Here is an 8348-nt window from a genome sequence, read left to right on the forward strand (position 1 = left end):
GGAAACATATGATATGGTGAAAATGTTGTCTTTTTTTCTTTTGTACTTATTTTAAAATTACTATATAACATAGGTACTTATTTTGTACTTATTTTAGAATAATACAAAATACAAAATTAAATATTTGCTTCTTCAACTTTGAATTAAATTTGTGGGAACATATACTTTTCACAATCTTCACAAGATGTCTTCGTCTTCAGAAGTGCCTTTTCGTATTAAGAAGTGTCTTTTCGTATTCATTACATTAGAGTTATATTATTGTATGTATAAGAAGAACACAACTTATATCTTTTCATATAATTATCTCCAAGATGGGAAGAAAGAATAACAAATCTTCAAAAATTACATTGAGGAAAAAAAATTACATTGAATACCTTCCGAGGGAACTAGTAATTGTTAAAGGGTTGATTCCTACTCCCTCAAAGATTTAATAAGGGTTAAATTATTGTATGTATGTATTAAATAATTTTCATTATTTAATTCGATTTCCTAAACATTCAATTTGATTTGTTTTAGTTCCAGGCTCTTAAATAAAGTCGCTAATGAACTTTTTGTATATCGGAGGAAAATTTGCGCAGCATTCTAGTGTTTATATGTCATTCTTTATTTTATCGGAGATGCACTTTTTTCATGAAAAAGTGTACTGAATCGGGGAATTTAGAAGACGTATATAAAAAAAAGTGTGGTAATTTTATTGGTTTTTGTATGCATTCATGTTTTTATCAATATATTTTGCATTTTAAATGTGTTATTTCTTCTTTGGTATGATTTTTTCAAGCGTAGCGATTCAAATAGATTGGGAATGCTTAAGCGGGCAGTAGACGGTGACCACCTTTGTGGAGGATATGTCAATTCCATAATTTTATTTTTTCAAAGGCAGTGAATCAATGAGAGAATACACAAGTTTCATTGGCAACATGAGTATACCATCGCTTAGAAGATGTCGTGACTAGTTTTGACATAGCTTACATGGAAGGTTCCATCGAAACCTAAAAAGATTGGAGAAATACCAATTTGTTGAACTACTCATCGATTCTCTTACACCCTATATGGTTGTGACTCATGTTGTTGTAAATTTGAATTAGATTAAGTAGTTTATTTAATGGGATGCTTCCTAAATTAATAAAATTTTGTCCAACTTGATGTTTCATCGATTAGTCCCTTCTGGATGTTTCATCCGTGCCAACATATGTAGGTTCTATTGGCAAATTTGCAATAGACCTAACATATGTGGCAACAACTTACATCATAAAATGCATCTTTTGGGTGTTAATTTAATTAAATGGTAACCTAATTCAATGTGTAACACTAAGATATAGTTCTACAACATACCTAAGTATCAATTGATGGTCCAATTCAACAACCTTCAATTGATTCTACAAAATATATTTATAAAGACTATCATTCCACTAGTTCATCATACAACGACCAAGTAAATACATATGTATATATATAACACCCTTGTAAATCGTTGTTCCAAATGTTATACATTATTTTATTGCTTAATTATGGTAAAAATCACTAAAATTTGGTCAAACTTTCCATATTTCAATTTCAAAATCGACCAATTCATTGCTTCGTCCCTTTTTAACGTTTTATCTTGGCGAATATATGTAGATTCTGTTGTTGAAACTGCAACAATTATTGCTTTTGTGGCTACATTTAACTATAAAAATTAGTCTTTTGAGGGTTAATACGATTATATTGTCACCTAATTCGATATATAAAAATAATATATAGTCCTACAACATGTCTATGAAACAAATTATGGTCGTATACAACAACCTTCATTCGATTCTACCAATTATTTCATAAAGACTATTATCCCACTAGTTCGTCATACAATGACCAAGTAAATCTATATGATAGTTAGAGAACACCCTTGTAAATCGTTGTTCCCTTATTTTTAATGCTTAATTATGAACTAAATCACTAAAGTTTGGTCGAACTTTTCATTTTTCTATTCCTAAATCGATCAATTCTTCGATTAATCCCTCCTACATGTTTTAATTGTTCCAATATATGCAAGTTCTATTGTTTAAAGTGAGACATATATTGCATTTTTTGTAAAATATAAATATAAGGAATTTGTATTTTGGGGGTTAATTAAATTAAATTGTCACCTAATTCGATATGTAACACTAATATATAGTCCTACAACATGTCTAAGTTATATATTATGTTCCTATACAACAACCTTCATTCGATTCTACCAATTATATTTATGACGACTATCATCCCACTAGTTCGTCATATAATGACGAAGTAAATCAATATGATAGCTATATAACACCCTTGTAAATTATTGTTCCAAATGTTATACCTTATTTTTATTGCACAATTCTTGTCTAAATAAGTAAAATTGGTCCAACTTTTCATTTTTCCTTACTTATATCGATCAATTCGTCCATTAGTCCATCGTACATATTTAATTTGTGCAAACATATGCAGAATCTGTTGTTAAATTGCGAAAGTTATAGCGTCTGTGGAAACATATTAATATAACGTGTAAGTAATTTCTAAAACAGGCCTAATGGTAGGCAAAGCCGAGTCTGTCAAACAAAATTTATAATTGGCCCAATCGACCAATTATTTCATCTCTAGATATATATATATAGAGGGTTTTCTATTATTTTCATTCTTGCCACTTCGGTTTTGGCGCTTTTTTCTCTCTCCCTCTCTTTGATACGGCCTCTTGCTTTGCATAGATGTAATGTAACGTTATTATTTGATTTTCATCAGTTTTTTCATCTGTAAGTCTTTTGGTTATCTTTTTTAATACGCAATTAATTTGATTGGCCATTTGTTAAACCAAAATTTTTGGACTTACATGCAATATTAAATCTATTTTCATTAGCTCCATGTTGATGATTTTTGTCCTGTCCACGCTATTGTGTGTGTTTATTTTACATTCTTTGGTGACTTAAGATCTTTTTATTTTCTTCTTTTTTTAAATTTTGTTTCTTTTTTTTGTGGTGTGCATTTTAGGAGAATGCATGCAACTTCTTTAGGTTGAGGGATCGTGAAAATATTGATAAACGATGAAAGTTCGTTATTCTCATATTGAAAAACACAATCAAGGAGTTGGAAAATGTTGATGAAAGTAATATTAAAAGAAGTACCGCATGGGGGGTGAAGGAGAAGAAGAAGACCAAGTTTGTAGCATGTGGAAGCTAATGTTGTTTTTTTTTTCTTTTATTATTAAGAATTACAAAGAAGAATATTGTAAAGGATAGAAAATTCTTACGTAGTTTTGTACAACCATTAAATTTATCATAATTGTCGAAATAATTAACATAGTTTTGCATTCCTGATCAAATGTTTGTTTGACACTTTGAGGCTAATATTAAACCATATGAGTCGTACGTTGCTAGATATGCCTCCAATGATGCTAAAGATGCCTCAAATGGGTCCAACAAAATAGCAAAATTTGACCACATATATGTAATTTGTTGCTACTGATGGGTGATATGTTGCCACATATGTGTCATATGTTGTTGCAGATGTGTGATATTTGACACATATGGGAATCTGTAGCAATATTTGTGTCACATGTTGCAATAGACGAATAATTTGTAGCAACAGATGCCTTAAATGACCATAAAATATTTCTACATATGAGGAATATGCTTTAACAGATGACTTAAATGTTTCTACAAATGAGAAATATCCACAACGCATACTATATACTTCATCTCAAAGTAAGATAAAATAGAATAGCATAATTGATAAAATAAAGCATTTTCTTTAGTTACAAACACATTGTCAAGGCTTTAAGCTCTGAGACATTATCCCTTCAATTCAAACAGATTGCATTCGTTCAACTAGGTTTTCACACAACATGGTTTGGGAGGTTGAAATCTATCCCACTAACCAAATGCTCGATGAATAAAAGGGAATATGACCCGCACACTGCTCCAGTTAGATTTGTTTCCATGGGATCCATTCGACCATTAAATTCCCATCTACTAACTATTTAATTCCTCTGTCACCAATAGTTGTTGCCTCATCGCTCAGATCATTATATCTTTTTTGGAAGTTGAAATAAATGATGAGATCCAGAATTCTATTAGAGGGATCATAGCAATTCACGTATGTCTCATGCCTATGACACTAGAGGATAAGGATTTCGTCAATACACTAAAATAAAAAAATAATAAAAACGATAAAAAACTAGTAGTCATTGAAAAGATAAAAGAAACACGTTTATAAATTGAAGGTTTACCCAATCTTCCCACCAAACATTCATGCTTGTCATGTTCCTGAAATATTGTCCTATAAAAATGTGCATGTCGTATTCTATTTGAATATCCTTTGCACATGTAAGATTCAACACTTTTGTTTTTTCATATACACTCGCACGCTTATAAACATCAACCTTTTGTACTCCTTCACTTCTTCTATTACAACACTTTGCAATTCGCCAAACATATTCTTCTTCAAATTTTGTATTGCCTTGGAAAATGATATTTTTCTCCTCTTGGCCTGTGGAGTATATTGATATTGAACATTCTTTGATAGAATGCCCTTGACCACCCTCATGTTTTTAAATTCATTGACAACTTGACTCAATCTTTGAAGATAGATGATATAATCTTCATCTTGTTTCTTTCACTTCTCACAAAGAAAACCACAACATATTCTACAAGAGGTAGTCCCTTGGTCACCAGCCAGCACCACACCACCATCACTAACACCATAAAAAAAAACTAATTCATTATAAACTCCATTAACAACTCTGTCTTTCTTGATGGTTGTTTCTCCAGCCAACTCCATTTAATTATATCAACAACACGATCAAAAATGGTTTCAACCAACCCTACAGTAAATAGATATGACGTCTGCAATTCCTATTCTGTTTGGGTAATCCATGGATGAACAACCTAAAATTAAAAAAAATGAGTCATCCTCAGATTATTAGGGTCATATATATGTTGCCAGTAATATGTCATTTGTTGGTACAGATGGGTGATATGTTGCCACATATGTGTGAATTGTTGACACATATGGGCATAAGAGCAACATTTGTGTCACATGTTGCAACAGACGAATCATCTTTAGCAACACATATTGCAATAGACAAATCATCTGTAGCAACATTTGTGTCACATGTTTCAATAGACAAATCATGTGTAGCAACGTATGTCTTTGAAATTGCAATAGATGTATACTATGTAGCAATATAGGAGTCATCTGTAGCTACATAAAAGTGTAATATACTAATAATAACTTACTGCATCAAGAGAAAGGTTAAAAAGATCTGGAATATGCCCATCTTTGGTAGTTTTTTTTCTTGATCTCAACCATCTCAATATCAATTACTTGATGGGTCAAAAAAGGAATGACATCAAATGCCCAAGCTTGTAAAAAAGAAGAATGTGTCACAAATCAAATTTTGAATTACTTAATATAATATAAAAATATTAAGAACCTTCAGTTGTATCATGAAATCCCATGGAATGCCAAACAAGTTACTAGTTTTTTCTCCTAAAGTTTTCAACAAATATATGAGAGTTAATTCAAAGCTCTCATGACCCCAAGAGTAGTTGTTGAAAGCCTCGATATCCTGAAAGAAATTAATTCCTTTAAGTTGTATATTGTTGTAGAGATATTTTGGCAAAAGTATATTATGTGTAAACCAAAGTAAGCACAATTAATCCTTGTGTTTCCTTTGTATATCCTCGTGTTCCAACAACTAGACTAAGTCCTTCTTCTTAGTTGGCGGTGACTGTTGTCCTGCTTCTGCTACTTCTTTTTTAACAATGTATTATGGCACGGGCTCAAGAAGAGGATGACATTTTAACTCTGTAACTACGAAAAACTCTTATTTGCCAAAGAAAATTGCCTTGCCACAATAATAAACTACAATCTCATTCTTCTTTTTGGTATTTTCAAAAAATGAACCTTCTTTTAAGAAATTCATACACAATGATCATTTGAAAACGTGGAGTTGTATCGATGGGTAATTTAAGAAAATGACTGAAATAACTATTTCTAAAAAAATCTTCTAAATGATGTCTCTTGATTATATGCCTGAAGTTGTTGAAAGGTTTTCGCATGACTGACCTAATAGTGCTATCTCCATTAGCATTAGGCCGTCGATGCACAGCGAAAGTGTGTGCATTGATTATTTTAATCCCATCATAACTAGTGTAATTGGTAACATATTCGAAAACTTAATTTATTTTTTCATCTTGTGCCTCAACTTCTTCTCTAATATCTAATTCTATATTTTCCCCTCATTCTTCCTCAACCTCAATTATTTTTTTTTCTAGTGGCTCAACTACTTCTCTATTAACTACTTCGATAACTTTCCCTTGTTCTTCCTAAACAAATTTTTGTTTTTCCTCTTCTTCTTCCACTACTTCCCTTTATTCAAATTCTTTTTGACAAAATTCTACTTCTTCTTGAGAAGAAGAAACTCCTTCAGGTGCAAGTTCTTCTAAAAGAGTGGTATTTTCATTCCTCTTCCTAACAACTTTAGACCTAGCGTTCTTCTGGATCATTGTTGTGTCTGATGTATCATGTTTTCTTCTGACATGAGTCATTATATTTGTATCTGCAACCACAAAAATAAAATATTTTAATGCTACACATGAGCTATAAATGAAGCTATTTGAAATACACAATAAAATACATAGCTAACAAACAACAAACCACATAATCCTCAATAAACACTATACAACATATTACAATGAAGTTTTATTGAAATCATAAATTCATTCAAAATACAACAACTACAAAACCAAAAAGTATTACAAAACCACTTAAAACAGGTAAATAAGTAAGCAGATAAGCACATGCATTTCAAACCCTAATTAAATATTACTTGAGAGTATATATCAACGATAAATTGGAAATGATGAGGACAACAACGCCTTGTTGTTGAAGAGGATCACAACTGATTACAACTAATGCTTTAGAAAATATAGCAAGAACAATGATTTGTGAAGGAAGGAATAATGGAACAATAGAAAAGAAAACTGAAATTAGTAAAATGAAATAAAACTTGGAATATGAAACAACTTTTATAGAAGAGAAAAGAGAAAGGAGAGGAGAGAGGGAAAATAAAAATTAAGGTACAATTGTGTTAAAGACATTTTAATTTTTATATTTGAATTAGGACAATTCAAATTGTGACATATGTTGCCACATATATACTTTTTGTTCGGGCACATATGTCATATAATAGTCTAATGTTGCCTCATATTTCATTTCTGTGACATATCTTACCACTTATCTATTTTCTTTGTTATACGTTGCCAGATGATCACTTTCTGTTGGTACACATACAAACAAGCGATGATTAATATGATCAGTAAAAAAATTGAAATTAGTAAAAATAATTAAAATTAAAATAAACTAATTTTATAAGAGAGATGAGAGAGGGAAAAAGAAGGGACGATTATATTAAAGTAGTTTAATTATTTTTTTTTCTTTTGAAAATTCAAATTGTAACATATGTTGTCACATATATACGTTGTGTTTCGTGACATACCACCTTTTCTGTGACATGTTATATAGTATAATGTTGCCATATATATCCGTTCTGTGACATATCTTACCACATGTCACCTTTCTGTGAAATATGTTGCCACATGTATCCTTTATGTTTGTACACATGTAGATAATTATGTGGTGTTTATTACAACAAGAGTTATATATGATGCCAAAGATAACACATTTGATCCTTTCCATCATAATTGACATTTGTTCCAACAAAATCGAAATAATCTTAAAAACCATTTATGTTAATGCTTCACTAATTTTTTATACAACTTATCAAAAAGGTTATTCACAATAATATACATAACCACCTATATAATCAATGGTTGTAAACACAACATTTTCATCGATCTTAGATTTGTTAGGTGTAGGCATCATTGGGTCTTCGTTGTTACTAACATAGCCATTTCAAGCTTCTATGGCCATAATTCCATATGAGTGAAGCATATCTCAAGCGAAAGGGTATCAACAGTAATTCCACAAGATGGTACTTCTAATCCAACACTCAAAAACTCAACATTTACAGCAACAAAAAGTCCACAATCTCTGCATGGTATATCATCAATTATAAAATATAATACATAGCATTTCGATAGTCGTAAGACAAAAAAAATAATGTGATACTTACAGACTACTACTTTCTTGTTAGTCAATACAGTAACATATCTAACTTCAAATGGATAAGATTTGTTCTTTCCTTAGTAAAATTCAAGAACAAACCAGTTGGTTCTCTCTTTTTATTCAAAAAATCAACTTAACTCAAAGTACTTTGGCGAAATTGTAGACAACTTTTGAAGCTTGAAGGATAATTTTCGATTATACGTAGTTGAATACATGGAATC

General features: G+C 30.8%; 1 long non-coding RNA gene across 1 annotated transcript; it reads left to right on the top strand.

Moving 5' to 3' along the window:
- Nucleotides 1-2376: 2376 nt before the first annotated feature.
- Nucleotides 2377-6767, top strand: LOC138338999 (uncharacterized). Its single transcript, XR_011211944.1, has 2 exons — nt 2377-2753; nt 2989-6767. It is a non-coding gene; the product is annotated as an uncharacterized lncRNA (long non-coding RNA).
- The last annotated feature ends 1581 nt before the right edge of the window (nt 6768-8348 follow it).

Source organism: Solanum lycopersicum, chromosome 10 (genome assembly GCF_036512215.1).
Source record: "Solanum lycopersicum chromosome 10, SLM_r2.1".
Taxonomy (NCBI): Eukaryota; Viridiplantae; Streptophyta; class Magnoliopsida; order Solanales; family Solanaceae; genus Solanum; species Solanum lycopersicum.